General features: G+C 40.7%; 1 long non-coding RNA gene across 2 annotated transcripts in view; it reads right to left on the reverse strand.

Annotated features, from left to right (window-relative positions):
- Positions 1-252: 252 nt before the first annotated feature.
- LOC125700348 (uncharacterized) overlaps positions 253-15,560 on the reverse strand; it is a 46,845-nt gene continuing 31,537 nt past the window's right edge. Inside the window, exons 2-5 of one of the 2 annotated variants that reach the window (XR_007379869.1) lie at positions 3,678-3,844; positions 2,279-2,439; positions 1,600-1,847; positions 253-1,227 (exon numbers count right to left, since the gene is read on the reverse strand). This is a non-coding gene — a long non-coding RNA (uncharacterized LOC125700348). Of the gene's footprint in view, positions 1,232-1,599; positions 1,848-2,278; positions 2,440-3,677; positions 3,845-15,560 lie in introns of both variants that reach the window. The other variant, XR_007379868.1, reaches the window with a different exon arrangement.

Consider the following 15,560-nt stretch of genomic DNA (forward strand, 5'->3'; position numbering starts at 1 on the left):
GCAACAGGTACTAACACTCCTTGAGACACACAGTCTCCTCCCATTAAAAAAAAAAAAAAAGGGAATTTGAGAAATTTCAGCTGGCAAACCTGCACAGCAAAATGCCAGCAGTGTCTGAGCAATGTCCAGAAGAAATGTCTCACAAAATCCCATGGAATAATCCCATGGAAAGATTTATAAACTTGACTGCAAACACGACAGTTTTTCTTTGCACTCTTCTGGCTCTTCTTGTTTTCTTCAACCTTTTTTTTTTTTTAACATTTTCCAAGTAGAACAGGCAAACCTCCAAACTGAATGTTTCTTCATTTAAATTTCCCTGGAGCAAAGGAATCATGAGACTCCTCCTTGATAAAAAATCCAACTCCTTCAGTGGTAACAATTCTTCTGCACATTTTGGTTTGAGATCCAACTGAAACATTTTAAGTGTTAATAGCACTAAACTTCAAGGATTCGCTCTCAGTTGGCAATGAAGTATTATGTCCCTTGGTTAATTCATTCATAACATCAGTATGTCTGAAGCAGGAACAGGGAGAAGCACAATCACTTGTGGCAGAGTTTGGCTGACGTGAGATTCATCTGTGCTTTTTCATTCTTTTACAGTAGGTTACATTGTGGCAGAAGAAAGAAGGAAGGAAGGAAGTAAAGGAGGAAAACAAGTTTTTTTATATATTCTCATTGAAATATTTTCCAAAGAAAAGTAGTCAACATGTTTCTAAGTAGTTCTTGAAAGAGCAGCAGCTGTATCAGATATCCGCTCTCTCAGCAATGACGTCAGTTTGTTGTTGTTGTTTATTTTCTATCTCCTACTGAATTAGAATTTTCCTGTACTTGCTTTAGCCATCCAGACTTTACCCCTGCCAAGGTTTATATTAAAATCTAGGGGAGGAAGTGTTGCTTGACTCCCTTAGGATTTGATGGGGATTTTGTTTTTGAAACAAACACACTCGGCAAAAAGCTTCAAATTATTTTCTGGTTCCATCATTAGCATTGTGACTCTTCCATCGTAAGCTGAATTTTACCCAGAAGTAGCACTTCCTCCTCTGCTGATGCACTGACATTACAGCGCTTTGTCAAAGCAGTTAAGAAGTGATGTGTTCCTGCGTAGGCAATGATAGCACAGGGATAATTTTTAAATGAAAAAATGAAGAGCAAGTAATCTGTCATAAATGAAGTTCTCAGTGAATACAAGGAAACATTCATCCTGGATTTCTCTCTTGGGTCTACCACCTGCCTTGGGAAAAGAGGAAAACAGGGAGATTTGCATTAGGGGTCTGGTTCCCTATCAAAAGAAGTGGATCAGAAAAGTAAGTCCAGGTGCAGCAATACTTTTCAGTACTAACTTCAATGGGTTTTTCCCCACACAAACAAAATGTAAGCCTCTGCTCTGCTGCTTTCCAGACTGCCATTTGGCCAGACATCCAGCAGCCCAGCACAGCATATCTTACCTTGCTTTCATCTCTCTGTGCTTGTTTCACCATTCACTTAGTCACACTTTCCAACTAAAATGACAAGGATGGTTGAATACTTCCATGCATATAAATGTTTCCCAGTTCACAGATAGCAATAAATACACAGATAATGAAGAACTTGTAAACATACCCACTGTGCAAGTATCCATCTTTGACATTACAAACTGTTTGGCTGCAGCCTCTCTACTGTGTGCAGCAACGCCATGGGGCAGCTGAGTTTGAGTTGCATGGGCCCCATGTGAATACATTTTTCTGATGAGACATGAGTGGGGCCTCCCAAAGCCTCTGCCTGGTTTCTGGGTTTTTGAGTGAGCACCTGGTGAATACTGCAAAATGTCTCCCAGCACCCAAGGCTTTCATCTCGCTCTGCATCAGTAGCTGGAAAGAGAAGATGGAGATTTTGTCACGGCAGCCAGAGCTACTGTGCTACAGACAGGATTCTGAGCAGCCAAAAGGGCGGATGTTATCTGTGAGAGTGCTTTGCTTCCTAATCCTTTAGTACTTATTTGCAGTTCCACGGTATCCAATAATTATTGTCTTGGAACCTATCCAAGAGCACTTTGCTGCGAGTAAAATTCAGCTAAACACATTCTACAGAGCGCAGCCTCCCTGTTGGATGAATATCACTCGTTGCATCAGGTCTCTGGCAGAAATTCTGAACTCCAAATTCTTGTTCCTAACAAATTCTCTCCAACATTGGCTTGAAAATTTTTTGGCTTGAAAACTGTCATTCCACCAACCTTCCTGCAGGACAGCTCATTTGCAAGAAGAGAGGGATTTCAGAAAGGATGCATGAAAACGAGACTCACCTCAGTCTTGATTTCAAAAAGCACTTAAGCACTGGCTTAGAGATTTCAGGAGGATTTAAATGTGCTTTCAATGTGCTCCTGATCTAGAAGCATCTTATTTCAAAAACTTGTTTGTAAAAACTTTACATTGCCTCTTCTGCAGTTCTTATTGCTCTTCATAACTGCAAGGAAAAGAATGGGAGGAAGTAGGGAACAGTGGGACATAGAATTTTATAAAGAAAACATAAATAAATTATATTGTCCTGCGAAATTAAAAAACACTATTGCTAAATAATAAATAAATACTAAATAATACATTATTTTTTTTAAAAAGGTTAACAGCTGATTTCTGTAGGGAAGCCATGAATTAAACATCATGCAAAACAATTAAACTCTGGGAAATAGAATTTCTGATATAGCGGTCAACAATTAAAAATGAATGTTCTGCTTCACTCCAGGGAAAAGCAGTAAGATGTCATGCTTTCATGCCATGGGGAGCAAACATAACATGCATCTCGAGCTGGAAAGTTCTGCAAAATCGAAAGCAAATACAAAATGAGTGGCAGAGACTTAATCTGAGAAACTGTTACACAAAAGATTCAGGCTGCAGTTGCTATTTCGGAAAGAGAAACACCACTGAGAGACACTCACTTCTCCCAGTAGCAACCTTCAAAATTCTCCACCTGCACTTACTTGCAAATACAATTCCTAACAGCATGGGCATCCTTACAAGAAAATCCTGATTGAGGTCCACCAACTGTGACAGGTTTGTCTAGAAATTGGTACCTGGGAGCATAACCAAACCACAGCCTCCACTCGCAGACCATGTTTATGGCTAGAGACTTCAGTTCTTGCCCAGGAGCAAGTTTAGCTAAACACATGTAAGAGTTCATGCATTTGTTTTCAGCTTTCTCTGAGCAAAATGTACTATAGGCAGTATAAAAAGATGCTCTAATGTGAACTTACAGCTTCTGAATGGAAGCTTACTTGCCTACAGCTATTCTCTTTACTTTTTATTCTGTTACACCACCCAGAAAGGTGTGCTTGGGCACCATACGTAGTAAAATAAATAAAACACTGTTGTTTAAGCCAAAGCCAAGTATCTTCCGAAATGATCATTAACACTGCCATATTTTAATTCCTGCTGAAAGCATCCAGGAGCGATGTCCTATGCATGAGTTAGTTTTGGTGCCAGCAACTTGAATGCATTGCCTACTACCTGTACTTGAGCTACGTGAAGAGATGATATCCATTACTGTTTGCCTTCCCATGCCCATTGCTTGGGGAATAGTGTGAATTCTTTACCACGGCCAATGGGTATTGGAACAGATGGTAAATATCTCAGTTCCTGCCAACAGGAGTCAAGAGATGCCACTAAAATCCATTTAGAATAGGGGAAAATAATTAAGAAAGTACCTACCTGAGAATTTACCTAGGTCTGTTGCAGTGAAATCTGTTGGCTAATAGGTAGTTTCAAAGTGCTTGTACTGAATGGTTCTTTGGAAATCTTGTCTCTGCCTCCTGTGCTGTTAGGAAGAACCTCAGATGGGCACTTCTCTTCAGTGATAAACAGGTCCTAGTTTAAATCTGAAAGGAATTTTATGTGTTATAAGGGCAAGTTGAACGGAGATGTTTCATTTTCTATCTGTTATATATCAGTGATGCAAGCTATTATGGAAATTATTTTAGATTTGGCAGAGCTTTCCAGAGAGAAGCAATCAAGACATAAATGCTCACAATGGCTTGGATCACAGAGCCATTTTTTTCAGTTCAGGCAACATCATTTCTTTTCCCTCTCTACTCTGTAGAGCTGCATGGTTATTGAATACAGACCAGTGACTGAAAAGTGGGTCATCGCTTTGTAACGCATCCACTGGAGATGCCAAGAAACTTTTCCAAGATCCTTCACATAGCCATTGCTTGTGGCTTGATTAGAGTGACTCGCAGGGTTGTACAGAGCTGGCAGCCATAAAATGTTAAACTTTCATATGAGGCACTGTGAATAGTATATTCAAATGCATTTTTTCTCTCTAGGATAGTCAGAAACTCTTTAGCTCTCACCTCCCACCAGTTCTTGCTACTGCATTATTTTCATCTTGTAAGATGGTTGTAGGGAACTTGCCCTGTCCTGTCTTGTCATGGTATGATACTTATTTTTTATTTCCCTAGATGGCAACAGAGGGAGAAAAACATCAATAAAACCTCCCTGTTGAATTCACAGGGAAAGTTTGCATTTGTAGGATTACATGTGGAACCTATTTAAAAAAAAGACTGGAGAGAGTAGAAAAAAGACTGTGAAAGAAGCCAATCTCCCAACATTACGTTCCATGACCCTGAAATACAGCTAAATATTTGGAACAACATCAGTTTAAGCTATGGAGTATGGGTCTGGTAGGGACAAACTGAAGCCCAGGAGTTCTGCCATTCTGTTTCCATTGAAGAGCAGATGGATTTCACTGCATCCTGGCAAAGATGAAGAAAGCCCTACAGATCCCATATATTTTGTCAGTGAATAATTCGTACATGATAGCTATGATGTAGAAATAGGTCTTGTATGTTCTTATCCTTTGACAGATACACAGCAACTTGTTCACTGGCCCAAATCCTATATCAAAGCTCAGGCAGGATCTAAATTCTTGTCCCAACCTTCAGTATTACACTTAACAGCACAGGCCATATTTCTTAACTCATTATATTACACAAAAATTATTCATCACTTCATTGGAAAAATGGTTGAGTGGACTAGTAGATTTTCATGCCCATTTTTAGGACTAGATTTACTGTCTTGAGAGAGAGTAGGTGTAACACTTTTGTCTAGTCATTCAGTATCCTGTTTTGTCTTGAATTGAATCCAGCATCTTACATACTCATTCTGTGACTAACAATGAGAGATTGGACAATTTTGCCATCCCTTGTCCAATTCTTCATTCATATTGCTTTACTGCACAGCGTAGATACACCTATTGTTACACAAAGTAGAACTGAAGCCTGGGGCAGTCACTGGCATCATTACTATTTACAGTGAGAGCCTCGGTGGGCTAGGGAAAATGAGCTTCCCATGAGGTCACAACTTTGGCCAACAGCACTTTGCAGTCACATAGAGCTTCCTGGAAATGAGTTTGAGCAACCCACTCTCAAAGCTGTGCTTTTAACAAGCTGACTTGGACCAATACACCTTCAGAACAATCTCCTTTCTGCTGCTCTTTCAAAACAGGAAATTATTCTGTAATTCAAATGAGATCAGAAGACTACTGTCATCGTATCATGGGAATTCATGATGAGATTCTCCACTTTGAAATGCAGAGACTGTGTAACAAGCTCGATGTTCAGATGAGTGTGTGAACATGTTTGTGTGTTGGTGTGTGTGGAGGTCAAGATCTTCAGCACACCTTGCAAAAATTCAAAGGAAGCATGGCATAAGAAAGTGAAACTTGGTAGGAAGTGAAGTGCGTGTGGTCCTCATGTTTATTTCCATTAATGTGTTTGGAATTGTGTTAAAGTGAGTTCAGCAAGCTGCACTTTTCCCAGGAACTGTGCTTACTGCCCTTCACTGGGTGAGCTGTGCTTTTCCCTCTGGCACTTCTGCCAGTGCTTCTTTCAGAGCCATTTCCAAGCACAACTAGCACTCTTTTCTCTACATAATAGGAACTGCATGAAACAAAAGGGTACTTCAACACTATTTTGCAGCCAGCCAAAGGCTCAGAGGAGCCTAAAATGTTTTTTTTATTATTATTTTTTTGTTTTACGTTGCAGTCTTACTGAAAAAAATTAACAACCTTTTCAATCTTTTACCCTATCCCAAGCACTGATGCTGGAAGTCACGGAAGTTCTAATACTGACATCTGCCAGCAAGGTAATGGGAATCCCATACAAACATTCAAGCTTATGGAATTGCAAAACCACCTCCTCTGCGTTCACTGGAGCCCAGCATTTACAAAGGTTCTGAAGAACACTGTTCTCCTCAGTGTTCTCTGAGTGAAATCAGACAATCATTTACCCTTTTGTAAAGTTCAGGTAATTTTCAGGTCACACAGAAAACAGCTCTTGATGTTGAAGGCAAGAAAATGAACTCCACTCTTAACTTGATCCACCCTTGCACTGTTACAGCAGGATTGTACATCAGCAAGGTTTTAAAACTGGAGACATTGAGTCACCACTGAGTCTGCTGGCACAGTTGTTACAAATAAGACGTTAGGCAAAACACCTGGGGGAATAGTTCTTCATCTGGACACCTACCTACACAGACCACAGCTGCTGTATCCTCCCCTCCTCACACTCATAAGCACTGCAAGCATCTCCAATGTTCAAACTACACGACAACGTGTGAACATTTCACCTTACAGCTCCAATTAAAGCCAATCTCACTAACAGAACAGACAGAATTATCTCAGGATGAATATCTGATGCCCAAGTCTGTATGATCATGTTTTCAAAGTCAACATGTTCACATGATGATTTTAGCTCTAAATGTCACAATTACACAGCTCTGCACAAGTTCCAAACCATTTGCTAAGTGCAGCTAGACTTATTATCTTCGATTACATCCTTCCATTGCTATTGTACCTTTACAATCAAAAGATAGCAATCTCTTATTTGCAGGTCTTTTCCCCCCATCATTTTAAAAATGACCATGTGTAGCTTATTCTCAAACTCAATTGTTCAGATGTCTTGATATTCTTTTTTTCTGTCTGAAAAAAATATGTATTTACCTAACTTGGATAAATAAGTTTATATATAGGTTAATGTGAATATTACTCTAGACACAAATGTGGTGTGAACCTATTTACACTTCTCTATCTTGACTGTATATGAAAGAGGGTAGGAGCTGTGAGAATAAATAGAAGATTAATAGAAGCAGCTAAAAAAGGAGACTGGATGAGAAAGAGTTGTTTCCTCCCGTGTCCAGAAGTTCTGTGACTATTTCTCAGCCCACACAGAGAGAGATTCCTTAGAGAGGCTGCAAATGCATTGAACTCCAAGTAACAGTGAGGCTGCTTTTCTACATAACTACGTTTAATGGAATATTAACAGCAGTATGAATATCACATTGTGGGTCTGCAATTGAAGCTCATTTGGAGCACTATCCTGTCTACATTTCTTTTGTTATAAGTCTGCAACAGAATTCTACAAGAGCTCTGGTTTGTGCCAAATTAAAGAGAAGTTCAATGCAGCAGCCTCTTGCAAAAGTACCGGAGAGCACACAGCTAAAACCAGTCCTGCAGTTTCATACACAGCTTTTCAGTAGCGCCTTGCAGCACTCTTTCTGAGAGGGACATAAATAAGCAAAGCAAAGAGGTGATGGAGTAGGAAACACTGGTCACAACATCAGTCATTCATCCCCCGGTCTCTGCACTCCTTACAGATTTTAAAGGTCAGGAGAACGTGGAACAATGCCCAGGTCCAAAGAAGAATTAGCAAGGAAGGTTAAAAAAAAACTTTTCTCCCCAATGAACTTGAGGAATTTTCCTCCCTTTTCTTCACAGAGCACTGAGCCGTCTGGGTTACGTGGGTCTGAGTACTTTGTGGTTAACATTTGCTGTGATTGGTTGAGCCACTGTATAAAATAGAAAGGAAATTTCACCTTTAAGATATATATTTTTAGTAAGTGACCCATATGGTGCAAACTGCTGTCCAAAATATATTTTTATTGCATTTAAAGGCTTTAAGAAAAGTTTTTCTCTGTTAAAATTTTTTTGCTTGAAATGATAGGCAATATTTTGTAAGTGCTGGGCAACACCATTCTTCTTATCTCCTAGCAGGAGGAAACCTTAAAATCAGAGAAATGCCTTTTTCCTCCTCCCTTATCACCACACACATTTCCTCTGTATTTTAATATCGATCTTTATTTCTCTGTTCATGGCAGAGGAAAACTTCTGGCAACTCAAACATATGCATTCTTGAAGAGGTTATTACAATAGAAAACATCTTCAGACAAAAGACATTAACCAAAAGGTTTCCACTACCACAAATAGGAAAATGGAATCAAACTACCAAAAACTGACTTTCCTTATGCAGATGCAAACAACAACAAAGACAACAAGGCTCTGAACAGATTTGGGTTTCTACTGAAACCATAAATAAAGCAATAACAACAGAGGAACACATGCTGGTCACAGTAAACATGATGCTGCTACTGCTTGGACACAAACCGGAGGGTCAGTGCTGCACACTCTGGTGAGCAGAAGTGATGGTATGTACACAGGATGGTATGTACACCTCCCAGAGGTTTGGTGATAGAGTGATGCTCACCCACATGTATTCCAGGGTCCCATAACCCAACGGCAACCCTTATAGCCCCTGTTGCCTATCTCCCTTCAGCAGAGAAGGATGTGGGGTTTCCAGTAGCACGAGGCCTAGGATAGAAACATAAGGACACCTTAAAAGGGGTCTCCCTTACCACAGCTAAGAGAGGACAGACCTGTCCTAAGTCACCATGAGGCATTCATGCAACTGTTCTTAGAGCCTCCACAAATACTCCTACCACTTCCCTTTGAATCTCAATAACAGGGAAAGCTGATTACTGCCTTGTCCTCACAGCAGCTTCCCATCACACCTCTCTGTTGCAGAAGCTGTGCTAAAACTGTTCAGAAGCTGCGTGTTGCTTAAGAGATGCATTTGGCTGCCCCTATTCTAGCATTTATATCTCTGTTACCCAGCAGGTGCATTGTACTCAGGTCTGCACAGTCCTGCGTTCTGCCTTCCTACTAAGCTATCAGCCCCAAACTGCAGCTGTACTACCTGTTTGGACTGAAATTAATCCAAATCTCCCGCACGTCAGTGTGGGGGCAGAATTGCCTTTGCTCAGCAGGCTACAAATGCACTCTTCAGTCATTCAAAGCTCTGCCTACAGCCAGCTCTAATTTTATTCTATTTTGTTTATGCTAGAGTGGCTGGGCTGGTAGTTTTTTTTTTTTTTTTTCCTTCCTTCCATTTAATCTACCTTTGTCTTTCTAATAACATCTTCTAATAATATCTTCCATCCTCATTTATTTATAGCTACTGCCCTTTTGTTCAGGTATTACTACTGAAAGTGATCTAAAATTGAGTACAATTACTGTGGAGGTGCTGGGGGTAAGTCACTTATTTGTAGGTTAAGTTTTACATTTGAAATGCTATTGAGATAGATGGGTTTTCTGTGTTGTTCCTGCTCCTAGTCACACCGCAGTCTGGATAGGAAAGGAATTCAGTGAGGATTGTAGCGTGGGTGTGTGCTAGCATTTCTTCCTGAAAGCTTACAATCTCAGAGGAAAAGTGGCTGATAGGTTGTCTTCGTTTGCCTGGCAGGTGGTACTTAGCAAAGGGAATTGCACTGGATATGCTTGGTCCTTTCAAGCTCCAACTGAAGGAAACTAATGGTCAACAAAAAGCACAGGGAAAAATCCATTCTGAAGATGCTTTAACATGCCACCTCAATTTGCAAACAGTACTGGCTTAGCTCTTTTCTTCTGAAGCAACAGCTCTCCTCCGGAGGAGTTGATACAGTGTGACAGAACAAAGAGCGTCCTACAACTTGGCAAGTGGTTCTGCCAGCAGAGGTCAGTGAAGGAGATGGTTTTGCCACACACTGTGGCAAGTTGTGTAACCAAAGGTGCAGATACTCAGCGTGTCCCCATGCCAGACCACCGGCACTGCAAATGAGAGCAAGGAAAAGTCATATCCTACAGAGGACTGAAGGAAACCCTTATGCCTACTGCTCTACCGAGGACAAAAACACCTAGGAACTTCACTTTGGTCTCACATCCAGGCTGGAAGTTAGTTTCTTCCTTCTCCTGGCACTGTGCTACATGTTTACAAGTGTAAAAGAAAAAACATGAGAAATGCCAGGAGAACAGTAGTTTTTCCTGTCTGAAACACAAACTGTAGTGAAAATCAAATTCAACATTTGCTTCAGCAGTACTTCCACAGCTGTGTACTCAACACACTCTCCAAGCTCTGTCTACCTTCACTGTCCTTCCTGTTGCAATGTTCTTATTATTTCCCCCCCAATACCAAATTCCTATTACTGGACATTTTTAGATATTACTGCCCATGAAATCAGCACTTGGTCCTTAAGTAGGACACAGAATCAGCAGCAAAACTGTGTGAAAGAAGTCATTTTGCTTTCTCTGTTTAATTTCAGCATGAAATATTTGGAATGAAATTAAGACATTCCTTGCACACTGAATGTGCAAGAATGTCTGCAGGCTACTAAAAAAAAAAATTAGTTTTCACATAAAGATGTTTAATTATTGCATAGCAGCTTCATGTCTGCCAAGGTCAGTCAGAATAATGCAACATCCTTCTACAGTTTTGGCACTGGATGGAGTAAAAAAAGAGTTCAGAGTTCCCATTTGGGGAATCTTGCACTTATGTTAACACAAGCATTTGATTTCCCCTCAAAAATCACTTATCAAAATAGCCCTGGCAGTGGGTTACACCAAATTTGTTCTGTGTATGAAAAGTACATAAGAAATTAAAACTCAAATTAAAATTAAAAAAAAACTAAAAAAGCAAAACAATTGTGATGTAGATTGCCTGTGGATGCTGAAGAGATAACAGTGAAAAGCCAAGGAGGAGCAAGGAACCAACAAGCTGGCAGTACAAGGGAGGTCTCAGCACCTGGAGAACACAACAGTGCATAGAATTTAACAGGGAAGGGGAAAAGAGGAAGAAAAATCAACTTGAAAATCACAGGAATACATTGGGCTGCCAAATCTATAGTGGGAAGTGGCAACTGAATTCCAACTTTGCTGTACAGTTTGAGCCAAGTTAGCAAGGAGCCCATCAGGTAATTGCTATGGCTGCAGATAGATGTTGTGAGGAAAGAATTACACGTCTCCAGCTCAGCTTCAGGAAAAGAAGAGGTTCTGTCACTATTATTAGGAAAAGAGCCAAACCAGGGAAACACTTCTGTATGGATTCTATTACAGCTGGCTGTGAGTAGCACCAGGAGATATGGTCGTCACTGCAGTAGGAAACACAGTGCTGTTTGTAATGACGCTGGAGCTCAGGATCTGCTGCTGGGCTGCTGTGGGTCTTCATGCCTGCTTTCCTGTTCACCCTCAGGTCTCCATTCTGTCCCTGTTCTGAGCCCATCTGTGGCAGAGGATTGCCACCAGCTCCAGCAGCGTAGATCAGAGACAGCTGGAGAAGCTCCTCAGAGCCCTCCTCACACTGGTGACAGCCACCACGCACCCACCAGCACTCTGTATCTTTCCCTTCCCAGTTCATCTCCTCCGCCTTCGCTCCAAGCCACATCTAAGCAAGCATTTTGTTTTCACATACAAGATGGATCCTTCCTTTCCCCATTTCTATGATTTTCATTATGACAAAATGACATTCCTGACAAGCAAACCTTCCTCTTCCCCCACCTCCCCTTGTTCTGTGGATGTTTTCTTCACCAGTGAATCTAACATAATGTACCATTTAGGTTTGAGAGGCTGGCGTGACTCCTGGAGACAGAATGTGCTGCTGGGAACAGAGGGGTGGGGGTGACAGAGAGGATCAGAGAAGGCTCCATCCTGCTTGGAATTACTCATCAGGAGGGTGGCAACATGGAAGCCTGGAACATTCATTTCCTTAACAGGCATCTCAGACACACGGCTGTCAGTACTCCATGGAGTCACTGCATCTGGGCACGTGATGACAAGAGGACAAAGTTCTGTTGAGATCACACAGGTACTGTGGACGTGTCTATCAGGCTCTCTGAAGATCCCTGCACATAACTAGCAGGTAGGAACAATGCAAACTATTAGCTGGAGAGGGATTGCTCTTCCCCTTAGAGTACACCTCTCTAGAAAGAACAGCCACGTTTTGGAGGTCAAAAAAAAGTAAGGGGGGGGGGAAATTCAATAATAATAATTTTTATTATTTTAAATACACCCCCTCCTTTCTGCTGAGTCACATGAAATAATATGTACAACACACTTGAAATGCAATCATATTTCCAAAACAACTACTCTACCTGAGCCCTGAAGAAAAGTGGTTAGTTTTCTTTAGTTTGATCTGTTGTTGGTGGTTTTTCTGTCTGTTTTTGTTTTCTTCCAGATCTTAATTCCACTTGTTTTTTCCTTGTTGACAGAAAGGCACCCTCAGCCTTCCCATAGAACTTACTGCCTTGCAATTTTTCGATTTTTAGATTGTATTCCTGGGCTTGGAGTCTTTCAAATTCACTAGGGTTAGAAACACTCTCCCCCTACCTGATGTGAAATCTACTGCTCTCAAATAATCCTGTAGATCTCCAATTGATTCATTAGGAGAAATATTTGTGATGAAATCATAGGACCCAGCACTGGAAAAATGCAGCAAGTGTTCTCCATTTTCTTAGAGCATCTATTACATCAAAAAGGAAAGCAACAACAACAAAAACCCACCAAATAAGAGCAACGCTGGCTTATCACCAGCTGAGTATAAGGCATAACAAGAATAATTAGATAATAGCACTCTCTGGGACATCACAGGTTGTTTGATGATCACAATCTGATCCCTTTATGGAAGTTTCTTAGTGAGCAATACTATTTTCAACTCTCTTGGTATCTGCCTGAATGTAGCCCTGTCTATGAGACTTAGCACTTCTGCTGTAGAGCTTCTCAATATTTGTCCTTTTTTTTTTTTTTTTTTTTCCAGCTAGGTTACAATGAACTACTGAGTGAAATCCTGAAGGATGTGTAGGATGAAGCTTTAAAAAAATAATAATAATAATAATAAAAATCAAATGTCAGCATGTTAAAGACTTCACAGACTGTACTCCAGTGTCACCAACCTGTGGGATCGCTACCAGTTCCTAATATCAACCCAACAATTGTTCTGCTACTGTCTCCTGCCTGGAAATAACAAAGGATTTTCTAGTTGAAGCATAAACCTTGAGAGCAACCCATCCAGCACTGAATGCAATAGGAGAGCTCTGTCCCTTCACGTCTGCACTGGCAAATGAAGCTGTGAATCTGCTGTGTGCCTCTCCAGAACTGGACTGAAAGATGCTGAGCAGGGATGTGTACAACATTTTAATGGAGGTAATAAAAAGCAAAGTGACATTTTCCTGACAGCTTTGCAAAAGAGGAAGAAGAACTTAATCTTCACTCATATGGCTTCCGAGAGATTTAGCTTCAGCCCAAGGCAGTTTGTTTCATTAAAAGCAAAGAAAACAATTAACAGTGTTGGCCAGAACACTGCTACAGAATCCAACAGATTTCCCTCTTCTTATCACGGGAGAATACACAGACAGATGTAAAAAACAAAAATAAAAAGGGGGGAGGGTTTAAGCCTACTTTTAAATATACGTATGCTGCAGCTTAATTCTTGTGTATGACAATGGGAAACTTCTAAGAGAAATGAATGGCCTGGCCTTTGTCCCCAGGTCACTGAACTCTCTGTGAGACTGTAGAAGAGCCTGGGTGCCTCAGACACTTCCTTCATTACACACTGCAAAAGCAAAGAGATGCTGTATAAACTAGAAGCTCGTGGGCACAAGTGGCAGATTTTCACATGGGTCAAACATTTGTTTGGTTTGCTCAAAACAAACAAATTTCCCATTTCACTTGAAAAGTAAAATAATATTTTAACTGTAGGAAATCTCACCTCAGAACACTCTGAATAAATACTTGCAAAACTCAGTTCTCTGCTCTTGGATGTTCAAGAGGGTGATGAGAAGAAGAGTGTGGAACTCCGGCTACCTCCTAATATTGCTATCAATCTTGAAAATACCTGAAGCATCCAATTTTCTGCCTTTTGTGTATTAACATTCAATGCCAAATCAGAAGATTGCTGAAAAACAAGACGTGACTAAAACTTGAAAAGATGGGTGCTCAGTTGGAGAGCAGGCCAAGGGAAGCCTGGATGTGAATACTGCTTACTTTTGTGCAGGAAGGTAAAATAGAATTCTGAAACTTCAGAAAAATAAAATCTCCCCTTTCCCTTCTCCTGTTGTTTCGAAGATACGTTGATGTAATGCAATTTGAAGGCTAAACAGCTCTGTTCCTGTACCAACATTTTGGTTCCTTCACTTTGAGCCAGCCCAAAACCACACACGTGAAAGAGAGAAAACAAAAAGGAGAAGAAAAAAAAATGATTTTCTACACTAATTTGTCCAGGGCTTGGCTCATTTCAGATAGAAGAAGATGACAGCTTCTCCCTGCATGCCTTATACTGCATCTCTTAGCTATCTTGCAATTAGGAAAAGACTGAAAAGCCTGCACAACTTGGTGGTTGTTTCTGAGAATACAGTGTAACTGTTTCTAATGCTGTCATTCAGTGTTTCACCCTGATCTGAGTCCACTCATGTGAACAAGGCAGTTCCAAACTCCAAATTGTTGTTTCAGATTCCAAACTCAGGCAGACAACAACATCGAATGGCTTCATACCTTGTGACTCAGCCTGACACAATCCTGGCTCCACAAAGACAACGCTCCAAGATTTAATGAATACTTCATAGCATCTTTTGTCCTAAACTTTACTGATTGATCCACACTGTGTAAAACAAGAGCAATTTCAGTCCAGTATGCTGCTAAACCAGAACTTTGCATACAGTAGAGTTCAAAGATTTTTTTTTTTTTTTTTTTTATATCTGTGAAGTTGGAATCAGTGGAAAATGAGACCACCATAACTAAGATAAAAGCAAAGGTAGACCAGAGAGATTTGCTACTATACCTAAGCAAGCTTTCCACTCAGGACTGACAGCCTGAAATCCTTATGCCAGTGTTTTTCTTCATCATAATTTTTTTTCATGTGGTTTCTCACCACAGGAGTTCTGTGACACACACAGCAGAAACTTTACAGCTGCCGGATTCAGCATGACACAAACCAGCACCGAACCAAACATCAACTCATCCTTGTGCTCCTTCTCCCTGACTTGGCATACAGAAGGGCATCTCACTTTGGTTGCCCAGTTCTTTTCCTCCATTCATCATTTTTGGCATCGATTCCACACTCAGATTTTTCTCTCTCCATCCATCCTCCCACAATACACTCCCTTTGTGCCCAGGCAACTCTGGGTTTTGGCTATAAGCCTATCTCTCCTCCAGCTCTCCCATTCTTAGAGCATTAACAAATACAAGGTATCATTGGCCATTGGTTGTTATTTTTTTGGGGGGGTGGGAGGGCTAGGTTTTTGTTGTTGTTTTTTTTGCTGGAAAAGGTACCAGTAATACCAAGATCTAACTTTGAGGAAAACTATACAGCATTTAAACCAACGATAACAAAACTTGAAATGCACTTGAAATATCTTTAGAAAACCGTTGAGATCTGGGAGCAACATTCAAGCCTGAGAACAGATAAAAGGCAAAGAAGAATAGGAGGGGACCTGTGTTAATGTTAATAGATCTTACAC

This window comes from Lagopus muta, chromosome 14 (assembly GCF_023343835.1).
Source record: "Lagopus muta isolate bLagMut1 chromosome 14, bLagMut1 primary, whole genome shotgun sequence".
NCBI lineage: Eukaryota > Metazoa > Chordata > Aves > Galliformes > Phasianidae > Lagopus > Lagopus muta.